The sequence below is a fragment of the Diplotaxodon limnothrissa genome, linkage group LG23 (genome assembly GCF_057381915.1).
Source record: "Diplotaxodon limnothrissa isolate DT_005_m linkage group LG23, D_limnothrissa_male_GT1.1, whole genome shotgun sequence".
Classification (NCBI taxonomy): domain Eukaryota; kingdom Metazoa; phylum Chordata; class Actinopteri; order Cichliformes; family Cichlidae; genus Diplotaxodon; species Diplotaxodon limnothrissa.
The window spans coordinates 36,963,292-36,980,411 of NC_140617.1; positions in this window are offsets into that span (position 1 = coordinate 36,963,292).

Genomic DNA, 17,120 nt, shown 5'->3' on the forward strand with positions numbered 1-17,120 from the left:
TTGAGTGGATGATGAAGCAAATCTGCTATTAGTATTTAGGGTTGTCTTCTTAATGGCTTTAAAACTAGAGAGAAAAACTACAAACCACATAATCCAAGGATGACCAGGGTGTTAGGGGTTAGGGTTGTCCACAACTTTTTACCAATTCTTCCTCCGTTCAGAAGTTTCCAAAGTTGTTAGACGTTTTCCATGAGGCTTATTTTTAAAGGTAACATTGTCTAGTTTCTAAAAAAAAGCTGTGGCTAATACAAAACCCTAACCCCAGGCAGGTAGCTGGTGACCTGATGTTTGCTGAGAGATTAAAATGAGCGAGACTCACCTCAAATAACCACCAGCAATTTTATTTATCCTGCCTATATCCAGCACAAATGCACTTTTTCACAGGTACTTACAAATTTCTGTTATTCTAGTCCTCCCTTGGAATGAAAAAGATGACAGGAAGGGGAAAAGAGGAGTTTTATCTGCTGGTACATATTAGACTAAATGTTCCTTTCACATTGGCTCTAGTCGTTGCCGACCACGGGACAGGACGACATGCTGTAATGTGCTTTCATTTGCTGTTTGGCTCCCTCCCTAGACACGATATCAGAGGACAGTGGCAGGCTCCCAGACTGCTCATGAAGTGCAGCAGCTGTCTCTGAAGACCGTGTACCAGGAGAGAAGTGGCTTAGGTTTTTTAGTGTGAGACCTCTATTTGAACTCATTTGAACTTGTGATTCAGTCCGACACAATATATAAAAAGCCTCTTATGCATAAGTAGCAATTTAGCGGTATCTGTAGAGTGCCATCTGTGGGTAAGGTGATGCTCTGAAATAAGGACAGTGTAGGATGTAAGGAAGTATGACCAGCCGTGTTCTGCTATAGTTCGATATTTACTCTCCTCTTAGAGTCAGAGAGAACCCTAAATAGTACATCATATTCACCAGCCAGTCGCTATCTGTATTTGTCTGTTTGTTGCTGGGCAAGTAGTGGCCTTAAGAGCTTTTTTGCTGAAAACAGCTGCCTGCTGTAGCCAAGAACAACATTATAAGAGCTTTAAAAGCAAACCTAAGCTTCACAATTGCATGCCTGAAAAGGAAAAAAACAAATTTAAAAAAAGGAAAAATATGCTGCTATAAAGCCCAACAGAGCAGGAAAAGGAAAAGCTGAGCTGGATGATAATTCTATGAGCAACGCTTTTTACGTACACCAGTAATGGCATACAGATGTTTGTTATCACAGATTTACTGTGAACCAATGTAACTTTTTATCATATAGAAAATATCACAAAAATAAAAGAGACGCCACATTGCCACAACGCCTCAGCCCAGCTTTGATATTGGTGAGTATGGAGGCAGAGCTCTGTACACAATTAACAATCATTATAACTTTGGTTTGTTTTCAGTGTATTTCTGTCATGGTGCATGGGTCCTTTTGATTCAGTGTTTTGAGTTTTCTTGTATTTTTGTCATTTGGTGTTAGTGTTTGTGTTTTCAGGTCCACTGTGTTTTTTCTGTAGTAACTAGGTTGTTCGGTTTAGCTTTTTGTCATCAGGATTCCCTTGTGTCCTTACTCCCTCTGTGTGTATGTGTTTATATTGTAGTGTGAGTTCATATTTCCCCTTGTGTCTTATTCCCTGCCCGTCATGTCTCTCTCTCTCTCTCGTGCTCCTCTGTGTTCGCTCTTTCCCCTTCCGGTCTGCATCTCAGTGTACTCCCTGTTCTACTTAGTCTCAGTGCACGTCATGTGGTGTTTGCCCCTCCCCTGTCTCGTTACAATTATCCGTGTCAGCTGTGCTTTCGCGTCATCGTTATCTTTCTGTGTATTTATGTCAGTGTCTCCCTCAGTTCTTTGTCGCATTGTTAACGTCACCCTCACCTTCTCTGTGCCGTCTTGCCCTCCTTCTTCAGGTGAAGTTCCAGTTCCCTCTCCTAGTCTATGCTTCTTAGTTTAGTTCCCTGAGACTACTTAGTTTTAGTTCAAGTTTAAGGTTCTTAATTTGTTTTTTTAAACATTCCTTATGTCCATCTGAGTCCACACCCTGCCTGCACACAGTGCTAGCTCTGACAGTTTCTCATGTAAGCTACATGCTATTCCTGATGGATGTCTTCTAATACACAGAAAACAAATACACAGGAACAATGTTTTTTCACATTCCTAAATGATTTTTCGTAACTACACTTTAAGTAAAGACATAAGTTAACCTAACTTGTCTATTAACTCATTCACTGCCAGCCATTGGCAGTGAATGAGTTAGACCCATTGACTCATTCACTGCAATTGACGGCTATAGACGTCAATGGCAGTGAATGAGTTAATAGTTATCTGTTTGAGTTTTCCTTTGCACAAGCTTGAATATTTCAGGACTATTTAACGCAGTAACACATAGATTGATAAAGGCAACTGATTCAAAATACAAAAATCTTTCTGCCACATTACTTTTTAAATAAAATAAAATTTATATACAACCAAAAAAATGAATAAATAATTTCAGTTGCCCCAACCTACTTTATTATGCAATTTATTGTAAGGTAGGACAATACAGAGAAAACTCCAACAATCAAACAATCCCTTTGAGCAAACACTTGGTGACAGCAGGAAAGAAAAACTCCCCTTTAACAAGAAGAAACCTCCAGCAGTACGAGGCTCAGAGAGCGACAGCCACTCAGCCTCATTCTGGAAGAGAGCTAGAGATTAATAATAACTAAAGAGTACATGCAGAGTGGTGTGTAAGCACATGGAGAGTGAAAAAGGTGAGTAAGAATGCATCATGGGAAGCCCCCAGCAGCACAGACCTATTGCAGCTTAACAAAATGAGCGCTCAGGGTCACCTGATCCAGCCCTAACTATAAACTTCATCAAAAAGGAAAGTTTAATTAATGTGATTAAATTAAATTTTCTGAAATCCATCCATCCATTCACTTCCGCTTATCCTTTTCAGGGTTGCGGGGGGCGCTGGAGCCTATCCCAGCTGTCATAGGGCGAGGGGCGGGGTACACCCTGGACAGGTCGCCAGTCTGTCGCAAGGCTAACACACAGGGACAAACAACCGTTCGCACTCACATTCATTTGCACATTCACACCTAGTGACAATTTGGGTTATCCAATTAACCTATCCCCACAAGCTGCATGTCTTTGGACGGTGGGAGGAAGCCGGAGTACCCGGAGAGAACCCACGCAAACACGGGGAGAACATGCAAACTCCACACAGAAAGACCCCGGCCTGATGGTGGAATTGAACTCAGGACCTTCTTGCTGTGCGGCAACAGTGCTAACCAATGTTATTTTCTGAAATAACATTTGTAATTAAATTTTTTTTTTTACCTGAGATAAACTAGGCTTAATTTAGTGACAGGACAGTCACTTACCATTAAATCACTTTTTAAGAAAGATTACTCATTTTGACATATGTAAATTAAACATCTAAGTAACTGTGAAATATCACAAAAGAACCAGTGTGACACCAAACGTGTGAGTTTGGACTGTAGGAGAAAGCTAGCAGGTGCAGAACCTTATTGATGTAAGAGGACAGTAACAAGCTCTGTATCATTTCAGTGACACACAATAAACCTTATATGTGGATATTAAATGATTTTCATTTTACCATTCAATTCTGACTTTTTAAGATTCAAATTTACCCACAGATTGTTCACCTTATTCTTCCCTCGGTTCTAAAGGACAAGCTGGTGAACTCTGGAGTGGACCATCACCTCACTACCTGGATCCTGGACTACCTCACCGACCGACCACAGTATGTGAGGACTCAGGGCTGTGTGTCGGACAGGGTCGTCTGCAGTACGGGGGCCCCACAGGGAACGGTTCTGGCTCCGTTCCTCTTCACCATCTACACTGCAGACTTCTCCCACAATTCCACCCAGTGCTTCCTGCAGAAGTTCTCTGATGACTCTGCAATAGTCAGCCTCATCACTGATGGGGACGACAAGGAGTACAGAGGTCTGACCCAAGACTTTGTGGACTGGTGCCAGCTGAACTACCTCCAGATCAACGCCAGTAAAACCAAGGAACTGGTGGTAGACTTCCGCAGGCACAAGCATTCTCCACTGCAACCACTGAACATCCAAGGTATGGACATTGAGGCTGTGGACAGCTACAGGTACCTTGGTGTTCATCTGAACAATAGACTGGACTGGACTCATAACTCAGACGCCCTCTACAGGAAAGGGCAGAGCAGGCTGTACCTGCTGCGGAGACTCAGGTCGTTTGGAGTGGAGGGCCCACTCCTGAAGACCTTCTATGACTCTGTTGTGGCTTCTGCTATCTTTTATGGCGTGGTCTGCTGGGGCGGCAGCATCTCTGCTGGGGACAGGAAGAGACTGAACAGGCTGATCAGAAGGGCCAGCTCTGTTCTAGGATGCCCTCTGGACCCAGTGGAGGTGGTGAGTGACAGGAGAACGGCGGCTAAGCTGTCATCCCTGATGGACAACATCTCCCACCCCATGCAGCAGACTGTGACAGCACTGAGCAGCTCCTTCAGTGGGAGACTGCGGCACCCACGGTGTGGGACGGAGAGATTTCGCAGGTCTTTCCTCCCCACTGCTGTCAGACTCCATAATAAAGACTTTAACTGATCAAGCACACACATCCATACATATGCAATAATACTAAGTGCAATAATCCTTTCTGTCATCGTTGTATTTTTACTCAGTTGTATATAGTATTTGTATTTGTATTCTATTTTTATCTTATTGTATATTTATTTTATTTTATTCTACTGTATATAGTATTTTATTCTATTCTGTACAGTTGTGTACTGTATTTATTCTTATTGTATTCTAATTTTTGCCTCATAACTTTTGCACTGTCCACTTCCTGCTGTGACAAAACAAATTTCCCACGTGTGGGACTAATAAAGGTTATCTTATCTTATCTTATCTTATCTTAATTGTATTTATTGTTCACTTAAAACATAAATATACAGATTTTTCTATATACATGTACCCATATGACCCTGAAAAAGGTAAACATACTTACCTGGTGGTATGATAATTATCTCTAGGGGAAATTAATGCAGACTGTATCTATAGGAACAGAAATGGACTTTTAATGAGAGGTTATGCCAATGCATCTATGTCGACCACCTCATTAACACAAGCAAAGAAATGTATGACAAGTTACGAGTTTGTGTTGATATAACGCATTTGAGAGGGTTGCACAGATTCAATAAGTTCCACGTGGATGTCAGGAGGGAATGGCCAAGATGATGCACCATCTCAGTGTGATATGTGCTCTTTATATATCCCATTCATTCTATACATCATGTCCACGAGCACTGGGATAGCTGACTGAAAGCAATTCTGCTTTTACTCAAAACAGAAAAAAAAAAGAAAAAACCTTTTCAGTTTGACAGATAAAAAGTGAAACTAAGAAAACATATATAAAGAAGAAGCATAGAGCCAATCTAGGGTTTACTGCAAACATGGCAACTTGATAAGAAGGTTGGCAATATGTGAAGCTTGCAACAGAGTAGTGCATTGAATTTCAATAACATGCTACTAAGAGAAACCCTATCCTAAGTGTGTCCTTCCTCACTACCTTTCAAACACCAGAAAAGTTCCAGAACTTTATATATGAGACATGGCTGAATGTGCATGTAAATGTATATTGGCCCAAAGAAATCAAATGAAACTATTTGCGCCTTATATTTACATTTCTTACAGAAGCTGATTCTTGCATCTTTTTCATGCGTCTTATGGGTACCGAGTTATTGATTTTGTTGTGAGACGTCAATGAAATTGATCTTGGAAGAGATACAGATAAAAATCAAGAATCTACATGGTACTTTTTAAACAAGCACTGCTAATTGTCTAAGAGTTTCTTTTTGTCTTGGTGCGCTGTGTCTAGACAGAAGGTGGTTTTTATTCTTCATTCTTCCTGAAAATGCTCACCAAAGAGCAGATGACTCATCTGCACTTTTTGGCTGACATTTTTGAGTCATACAGTGGCACATGCATAAATTCAGGATAAGCTCTACGACATGGTTTGACCAGTACTGCAACACGTGAACACAGTGGGATTGCTTCCACTTAGTAAACTTATACAAAAACTTGATAATCAGTTGCATCAAACTACAGATTTATTCCTTCACCGTCTCTCTCTGTTTGTCAGTTTTTTGGGGAACCGATTCAACTTTTGGTGCAGATCGGATCACATTTTTGTAACTGTGAAGCAAAAGGACCTGCTCTTGGTGGGAGGTGTGCTAGTCTAATTGTCAAAAACACATTTAGAGAAAATTAACAACTGAACAAAGGATAAACTTCAACACTGTCAAAACAATCTCTCACATAAGCTTGCCGTCACCAGTGTGTGAATGTGTGTGTGAATGGGTGGATGACTGGTTGTGTAAAGCGCTTTGGGGTCCTTAGGGACTAGTAAAGCGCTATACAAATACAGGCCATTTACCATTTTTACCATAATCTTTGATGCAGCAACTGACATTTTATATTCATGAAATTAAAAAAATAAAATAAATAAAATATATATATATATATATATATATATATATATATATATATATATATATATATAACCAACCACAATTCTGGCACCAACTAGAAAGGAAGCAAGGCTCAAACATCTAGTGGGCAAGTCACATCCCTGTGATTTATCTGAACAATTATTTCCTCACAAGGGCAAATTTGGGGTCATTATAAATAACCCTAGCAATGGATTGAGTGAGCAATAATGACTTCTCTACATAGAGTAGACTGTATGAAAAATGGATGAACTTTTCAGGTCAGATTGTGGTTATTTTTACTGGTCAATTAGCAGTTTCACAGTAATTTCATGTAGGTCCAAGCTCATACGTGGAGTTGATGTTTACTGTATTTGAGAAACATAAGCAAGAAATTCAGCAAGGAATGTTAATCTCACTTTTGGCAGAAATAAAAACAGTTTGTCAGTGAGTGGAATTATCATTCATAAAAGTGACATAAAATGATGAATAATTTAGCATGAATTAATTTGTGAACATTACAGTAGTAGACAGATATTAGCTGAACTCTGGAGATAAAACAGTGTCATGTCCTAACATTTACTTTGTTCTTTTTAGAATAAATTCAAATTTGTTAAAAAAGAAATTATTCAGATTTAAATACTGAAGGAAAAGACAGCTGCTAAAAATGTTCCTCTTCAGTTGCTGTGTGCACAGGTGAGAATCAGCCAGGAAGGAAAAAGCTTTGGTGTGCCATCCTATTCAGAGGGGACAACCCAGCAAAAATATGTCGCCAGTCACAGGAAGTTATTGGATACTTGCTTACCATTCAAAGATAAAATTGCCAAACTGAAGAGAAATATATATATATATAAATAAAAATTCCCCATTCGCCCCTGTGGGTGGTTTATCCTTCAAGCTCGGGTCCTCTACCAGAGGCCTGGGAGCTTGAGGGTCCTGCGCAGTATCTTAGCTGTTCCCAGGACTGCGCTCTTCTGGACAGAGATCTCCGATGTTGTTCCCGGGATCTGCTGGAGCCACTCGCCTAGCTTGGGAGTCACCGCACCTAGTGCTCCGATTACCACGGGGACCACTGTTACCTTCACCCTCCACATCCTCTCGAGCTCTTCTCTAAGACCTTGGTATTTCTCCAGCTTCTCGTGTTCCTTCTTCCTGATATTGGTGTCTTTCGGAACCGCTACATCAATCACTCACCTATAAAATCTTCTCCTAAATTTAAATGGCCATGTGCTAAATAGGAAATTACACACTATTGAAAAATACTTAATTATAATTTGTGTCTTAACTGCTGCAAAGTACCCAGAAGTCGCTACTAAAGATTACTTATGTATAGCTTAAATTTACTTACAGTATAATTATTTCCTCTTTACTGTAAAATATCTGAGGTTTTGCACTTCTTACTTATGCAATTATTAACATTACTTAGAGCAGCGGTCCCCAACCCCCGGGCCTTGGATGGGTACCGGTCCGTGAGTCGTTTGGTACCGGGCCGCGAGAGTTGAGGCTCAGGTGTGAAATGTATAGTTTCAGGGTTTTTCTCGGTTTTCAGCGTTATTTTGTTATCGTTTTTATCGTTAACTCGGTTTTCCTGGGTCTTTTCACGTGTGTTATGAATAAATCTTCTTTTTTTCGGTACCGGTACTAGTTTTATTTTGTTGTATTTATCCGCGACACCTTAAAGGCCGGTCCGTGAAAATATTGTCGGGCATAAACCGGTTCGTGGTGCAAAACAGGTTGGGGACCGCTGACTTAGAGAACATTTTGGTCTCCTTTGCTGTAAAATTACTTACTCACTACAATACTTTCTTATACTTCTAATAACTATTCTCCTAATTCCTGTACTTGATACTCCCTTAATGTTGTGTACTTTCGTTCACGTTTCTGTAGGTAATTATAATTACGTCATATTTTCAAATACATTTAATTACAAAGGAATTATGTCCTTATTCACAGGCCATATTATAAAGTTTTTTGCTTCTATTTAAGTCAACAGAAACACTTGGAAATAATGTGGATTACTTATAGTTTCAAAGATAATGCAACAACTGATTTATTCACTCGTCTGTAATTATTAGGCAAAGTTTTCCTTCATTTTCAATCAAAATTCTGGACCATCAAACAAATAATTCTACATGTTGATATTATGTAGAAGCACTACACTACATTCACCTTAATGTGATTTAATAACCTTTTGCACTGCAGTCAAAAACAAGACAATGTTAGAGACTAGTGGACAATGATCTACAGTTATGTCTGCTTAAAAATGTCAGTAGCCTTGCAGGCTAAGACTGTGCTTCCTTTTCCCACATACAAATACTCCATCTATTGATATTCTTGACTGAATTTACTGAAAATAATAATTTTCTATTGGGGTGTTGTTCAGATATTAGTCAGTGTAATGCTTTACATATTTCTGCTTAATTGACACCATCGAAATAAACCAAATGAAACAATCTGTTTGAAAAGGAAAATGTCATCACCTGTAGGAGCAGTCATGCACAACGTAACCAATCACACAAACACATTATGCATTGCATAAAGCATCTGCTGTAATTTGTTGACAGCACTTTTTGGAAAATGATAGAAAGACAGTTTCAGTTATCTATTCTGTGATTAACTCCATTCTATGTTTGAGAATTTGTGTCATTATGTGAGGTGATACAGATCAGTTGTGGCGGCTTGTGTTAGGGAACGGCCAAGCTAGGGAACGTAAGGCAAATAAACCTATGTTTAATCTCCAGTACTATCATGTATGCTACCCTATGTGTTAGTATGAGTGATGTGTCTCCAGTCCCAGCTATAATTGACCACTGTGACCTTCTACTTGTTGCTTTGAGTCAGCGATGCACAAAATATATTGCCATCTAGTGACAAAAACCAGAACTGCACTAGTACGTTGAAATTGTCTCGGCCATCTATTAATAGGTTGCAAAGGGTGAGAATTGTTCGACTAACACGACTAGACTATCAGCCCAGGATTTCTGACGGTACAGTCCAACCGCACATGCAAAATATTAATTTTCATTGCAGAAAATGAACAAAGAGTTAGCACACAGCCTTATCACAAGTTTGCTTGTAGACAGTGTCAAAAAAGTAATCACATTTGTTTACATTTTGTATGTTACAGTTGTTTTCCCCAAGAAGATGACGAGCTAAATTAAAACAGGCAGAGTATGGAGAGTATGTGTATATCTGACAGAAGCAATTAAAACTGTCTACCCAAACATAATAAATGAGCGTGTCGATACCAAGAGTGTGACATTAGCTGCATTGTTTTAGATTAATAGCATTGACAAACACTTTTCATTTAATTTACTATATCACTTCACTTCTGTATTTCACAGTGTGACTTAATAGAAGACAAAGAAATGAGGGTGGCCCCTAAGTGTGAAATTAGTACTGAGTCATCTCCTGTCTCTGCTCACATGAGAAATGACGGTATCAGCGAGCATGATGGATGTACATTATTCTGATGATCCAGCATGTGTGTGATGAGATTGATATGGTAATCTGTGGGCAAAATGAATTCTTACTTTGTGGTCTCCTTAATGCTCAGGGATCAGATTTTTCCTTCTCATAAATGTTATCGCTAGTCAAGAGTGCAACATGATCCTCTCCAGTGGTCATATTTCTTAAATTATGAAGAACTAATTCAAATTCTCTCATTTTAGCTGACATTTTGCAGCATTAAAACTGAGAAAATATATGTGATGTATTTGCTTTATCTGGACAAGCAGGAATGTGTATTCCAGAATGACTGATGCAGTAGAACACAGCAGCGGGAGCCTCAGTATGACCTTTACCCTCCACAACCACATAATATATGTATAGTGTTACATGGGATAGTTGTGGAGGCTTACACCTTGAATTTGGATTTAAAGAATGGCTACCTTCAAATTGTACTTTTCTTAAGTATAAGTATCCATGTCCATGTCATTTCTCATATTATTTGCTTAATCCTAGCATAGCATCCTCAGTGACTGGTTATCTTCATTATGCACTGAAATTAGACCAGCATGTATCATATCTGACTTGCAAAGATGTTACTCAAAGAACTGTTATTTGCTCAGGAAGCGTGTGCAGCAGCTATGAACTACTTGTCCTCTAAGGTATTACCAGGCTCTTATCACATCCTTTACTCTAGATTCATTTTTCCTCTTTGTTCCCATTTAGGTGCTCTGTATCTGCAGCAGTGAGGGTGCAATTTTAAGCCTCTGCACACATCACTTCTGTCTGGCTCCTCTCTTACTTTCAAACCTAGTTTCACTATTGCTTAGTATTCCCTTTACGGCATAGGTTCAGTCTTTCTTGTGCAAAATAGTAGTGCAAAATGCAGCATGTTTGGCAGGTTTGCTTCGCCTGGGCTAAAGGCTAATGTTAGCAATGTTGCTAATACATGCGCATCGTAGCATGCTGAGCTTTTAACTATTTGGCAGCAAATACTGCAAAATACTGAAATAAGAAGGGGACTTTCACTCTTGTAAGAGCTTGGGTCATAATTCAGTAGAAATCAGAGGGTGAAAAGACTTAATCATCAACTTTTGATCTGATGAAAGATGTAAAAGAAATTGAGGCTAATGCTTTTTTTTTACATCATTCTCATGGAACATGACCCAACTGCAAGCTCATAGGCAGATGGAAGTAAAGGAAAAATGAGCTGTCTGGTGTAAATCTGGAGTAGAAAATAACAAAATCCAAAAAACACAACAGAATCTTGCAAGGGAAGGTGGAAATAAAGCTGGACTATAGTGCGACTCGACAAGCAACTAAGGCAAACTGAGGCTTACACAAAGAAATGCGGCAGAGTGGATACACCAAGGTAAAAACACAGCTGAAACTAATGAAGGAAGTAAAAGTAAATATAAGACACAAGCTAGGAAAGACTACCAAAATAAAACAGCAAGTAACTGACAAAGAATCACTAACAGAGATAGGAACAAGACAAAAGTATACTGGGAAGGCTAAACTAAAACACAAGTGATGAAAATATAAATACTCAACTCTAACAAAAAAAACAAAGTAACATACATCATGAAGTAAATACGACCAATAAATATGCTTGGAATAAACAGAAAAGGGTGGATAAGCATATATTTAACAGTCCAAAACTCAGAGCTCTAAGGCAAAAAACCTTTACTATGACAAAATCATTCTTTTTATTTGTATTTTTTCTCCCTCTAGGTCAAGCTACAACTACAGACAGGACATTTACTGCAGTACATTCTTTGTATGGTGCATTCCTAATTCTCCCGCAGTGTTTGCTTTTGCCTCCAAGAAGTACCATATGGTAATAGAATAACTTTAGGAAAAATGCACTTTTTTTACTTTGAGCCAGAGATCAATTCATGCAAAAACATTTCATTTCAGAACATTTATTTCCATAGTTTCGGATGCTTCCTGAACCTCTGAGTTACTTTTTTCCCACTCCCTGCCCTTCTTCTGTTTTGTTTCTTTTTCCGAGTGTCTTTCCCCCGCCGGAAAGACAGTGCAGAAGATTACCAAACACAGATTGCATTGATTGCTGGGACTAATTGAAAGGAAAGCATCCCTGGTGCGAAGCGCATCTGCTTGCCTGTGCAGAAATTGGCATCTGTGCCCTACCTCACCTCATCAGGCAAAGGAGCCAAGAAACCTCGCTGCTGTCGGCCACTTAACTCAGCGCTCAATCACACTTTGGGAAGATTCTTTTTGGATGAGGTAACAGCAGACAGAGCATGTTTGGTGGGTGGGGGGGATGGGGGGGGGGGGGGGGGGGGGGGGCAGAAAAAACAAAACAACCCCCCCCCCCCCCCGTTCTTGACAAGAGAGACCACGGGGGAAATCATCCACGAAGACGAATGGAAATTCAGCAGAGCAATTGATGCACTCCTCCGTTTGGCTGGGACAAGATCTGAGGGACTATAAAACACTTGTCGAGGAGGAAGTGCAAAGAGAATGAGGCCTCTGCTGTTGCTGCCTCCAATATTTTGCACAATTGTTCATCGTGCTGAATCCTCTAGATTGGCACTGATTGAGGAGCAGTGTTTAGCATACTGGGCATTTCATTACAGGCCACTTGATTTTTCAAGACAATGGCACGTTTGATTGAACGTCAGGGCAGGAAATTGTCGCAGCTTTTGAAACAACAACCAAGAAATTACAAAGTGCCACTTCCTAAATTCATGACACTGACAGTGAAAGACAGAACGGGTTTCTTTTCAGTCTGATTGACCAATTTTCCAAAGTAGAATCCTGCAAAATCCTCTGAGTCTAATGAGGTTGAGTGTTTCCCGCTTGTCTTCTCTCTCTAAATGGCACAATTGAGGAATTATGTAAAGAACCAGGTATCAGATAACATTTGGTATGTGATGAAGTATATAAAACTTTAATAATCTGATAATCCACCAGTTTACCTGTGATCAGTTCAGGGTTAATGCTTTTGTAACAAACACAAACAGTAGCACATCCAGGGCCTCCCTCCTTCTTCAGCTGGGAGGGGCATGCAGTTGTCATCTTTTGGACGTGTGGCCTCAGGTCTTTAGAACTCTTGGGGGCTGCAGATGGCCCGGGTATCCTGGATCTGTCTTTGTCTGCCTCTGGCTCCTGGGGTTATCAAGTATACTACACTTATTATAAGTACACTTATTATCAAGTATGTTTCCTGACAAAGATACATGCTAAGACACACACACAAACCATACTGCTGATTGGTGTATCTGTGCTTTCTCTTCTTTTGTCTTTTTCTTGTTTTTTTCTTACAGATGCAGAAGATGAGTTTTTCATTTGTGCTCTATCCTTTTAGTATATTTTCTCTCCCTTTCTTTTTTCTTTATTCCATTTTTTTCTCCTGCCTGTCAGCTTTGACATTGTCATATTACACATATACTGTGAGAGCAGAAATAACACTAATAGAAATTTATGATTAACAGAGAAAGAGAGAACAGAGAAGAAACACACAAACAAGTGGAGCCTATAGAGAATTTATAGAGCTTGGATTCTTGGAAAAGCGAATGTGTTTGGGACGACATCACATTCAGACCATAATTCTGATTGCAAAAGCTGCCAGATAAGACAGGCTAAAAAAAGGAGAGAAAAGAAAATATTTTTAACTTTGGTGCTACAAAAACACATTGGGGGGATTCTCGTAGAGACTGTGGATTCTCTCCTGATGCCACTGGCAATCACAAATGGAGGACAAGCTTATTCACACAGTTTGCGGGAAGTTTGGTTCAGCTTTTAAGAAAAAAAAGGAAAGGTTTTGATAAAAGTGAGCCAAACTTCTAAAAATATACTTCTGAAAGTTCATTTTAGCTTTCGCCTGTTCTCCTCCTTGTCTCGTTCTTTGTTGTTGGCTGAATATTTGCCAGTTTCCAACATGACTTGAATCATTTTTGTAAGGTAAAACTTCGCTTTGCATTGGAAAATCTAATTGAGGTTGACTAAAAAGGTAAAATCCAGGATAGAAAACATTTGATTTAAAACTATGCGATATGGATGTTAAGAGATTATAACAACATTATGTCTGGTTTGCACTCTTACTTCTCAACTAACTTTGTGGCTTTATTGCGAAGCTCAATGCCATCTTAAGCGATACACAATTGGGCTTGGGATTTGTGCTATGTCATGATTTTTAATACTTAAGATAATAGCGTTGCTGCTACTCTAGCTGTTTAAACTTGTCCTCTTTCAGTTCCGCTGCTGCTTAGAACAGTCGTGCTTCGTGGCTTGTGAATTTGGGGGTTCATTTGCATGCAAATCCTATAATATGCAAAACTGCTGAATAAATGAATTACAGGCATTCGAACGTACATCACTGCAGGATTTGACAGCATCCAACCTGATGCCTTAGGTGTATTACCTATATGTACTTTTTATAACTTCTGACAGATGGTTTAGGTGCTGTGATGTGACTATAGATGCTTTGGAAGGATGCTGGCACATTTTTTTTAACAGGGCATAAAACTGACTTTGACACGTTAACTTACACATTTCAACCTTAACCCAAATGTAGCTTTGCTGGCACTGACAGCATGCTCACGTTCTCAAAGGGGCAAATAACGTATGTGCACGGAATGCTGAAGAAGGGAGACAGTGTTTGGCCATCTAGTATTTATACAGTCCTTTGGAACAGTCGATATACAGCCACAACCAAAATTTAATATATAATTGTATTAGAAAAAAAACATTTAATGATTTTGAATTTAACTTAAATAATTTGAATAATTTATAATTGAAGAAATTACTGCACATTTTAATTGCTTCAGAGTACATTTTTATTCTGTTTTGTATTTGAGATGTAATATGAAGATATTATATGTGTGTCCAATATGTGAAAAAAAACAAACACACACAAAAAATATATGTATAGCAAAATGTATGTTTCCTTTTTTGGAAGCAGTGTTTTATTTAAGTGTAGCCCTGTCTGAAATTATTCAGGCTTACAGGGTAAAGAAAAAAAACTCTACTGTTATAAAAGTGGTTAAATTATAAATAGTTGATAAAAGGTTTAAAAATCATATGCTTTGGTACAAATGTAATTTCATTTACAGTTAAGAGTCCAATAAATAAAAGGGTTTCATGATTTAGAGTTCATTTTCTGTGCAGAATAAATATGTCGGGGTGTAACCTAAGTTTATTTACCCATCTAATGTCAGTTATCTCAATGTTGTATTGTCATTGGATGTTGTGCTGACGAGCCAGTCAATGTCACTCTTCTCTGCTATGGGGGCGGGACGAGTGGTAATGTTTGTGTGAATCTGTGGGAGCGGACACAGAAGCTAAGTCCGAAGAGAGAGATGTCGTAAGGCAAACATGGTGTGGATTTTGCATCTAAGTGTATCATTGAGGTCGACTACCCGTGGTCCTGAAATTACTTATTTGTGATCTGCAAGAGGTAAATGAGACTGTGTGCCTTGACATTTGTACTGTAACTATTCGTTATAGTGGTAAAATGGCGTGATATGTGATGCTAACTAGCGGCTTGCTAATTAGCGCAGCTTACCGCGTTATGTGCTGTGATGCCATGCTGTATGTTTAGCTCTGTGATTTAAAGTCAAAGCATGCTAATGCTAAATCGTTATGTGATAGCATTTGGTATTGTAGCTCAAGTGTTTTAATATGTTTAGAAGCCGATGGACGCTCTGAAAGGAGAGGGAGGGAGAGGTTTTGCCCGGATGGACCCTGCTGTTTTCTCACCCCTGGCTGTTTTCTCACCCCTGGCTGTTTTCTCACCCCTGGCTGTTTTCTCACCCCTGGCTGTTTTCTCACCCCTGACTGTTTTCTTACCCCTGACTGTCTTCACTACTGGTGAACTAACTGCCCGTTTCTGATTGCCCCACTAACAAACTCATTGGACTCGTGAGTACTAACTGGAACTAAAGTGTACGTATTTTGTTTTATGGCTCAGTTTGAGTGAAGCGGCCATCAGTTTTAGGCCTCACCGCACCCGAACTTTGAATCAGGCCTGCAACAAGCACCGTGCTACAGGTGTAGTGTGGACAGGTTAAAGTGTGTGTGTGTGTGGGCCCACTGTTACAAATTCGGTTTAATTTGAGTAAGTGTGTAGTTTTAATCAAAGTTATAATCAAAGGTTGAAATTCATCCCTTTTAAAGGTGTGAGCTGTTGTAACTGAAATAACAGTTGGTACCTAAGAAAGAGGTATTTTGTGTGGATAATCTTTTATTTATAATCCATGTAGTCACATTTACAGTATTTTTGTTTGTTTATTTGAATTCAATTCATTTTATAAAAGTAACTGTTTATTTTATTCATTTCTTTTTGTCTAAATAAATACCCGGTGAGGGATAAATTTGTGTAAAATACAGTTGTGGTGGTCCTTATTAGTTAAATTAGAGGGTATCAGGTAGGGCTGCTCGATTATGGCAAAAATGATAATCACGATTATTTTCACTGAAATTGAGATCACGATTATTTGACGATATTTATTTAACCCTTTAAGACCTACTATAGAACCAAGTCCGCCAGAGCTTATATTATTTTTTTACATGTTGTAGTGCCATTTATGGGAGCATTTCAAGTTGCTATACAACTGTTATAGCCCATATTTTAATAATATGTATGCATTAAGTCCATAGTAACTACATTAATTGCAAAAAAGTGCAATAAACTACAAAAAAAAATTGAAAATCGTTTTTGTTTGTTTTTTTACATATATTTCTACTTGGAGAAATTTAAGAGGTTTATCCCTCAAAACTTTAAATACAAAAAGTTGCAAAAAATAGTTTACAACAACAGGAAACTTATTTTGAGTGTCTTCATAGTTTTATTTTGGAGATACACCAATTTTTATATACTGCAGGAAAAACGAAAAAACAATCCTATGATGCAAATTTGCAAAGAAAACAGCACGTGCATCAAAATAAACTATTTCCAGCAGTGCAATTCGAGTTCTAAGCATCCCAGAAACTATTCAGAAAAGTCAAACATGACCAGTATAGGCTTTTAAGGCCTACAAGTAAAAAACTACATTTCCGCGAAAATGACATCACTTCCGGTTTCGGCCAGGAAATGGCGGACATGTGATAGTTCACGCTGATGCCTGTTTCACTGTGGGAAGTGTCACGAACAGCTGATCGGATCGGCGAAGCGTGTTTCTGGAATATTATGTTTTTGTTCCTGCAAGCGCTTTTTATGCAGTTTTTGCAAAGCTATATGTGGAAGGAAACCGTG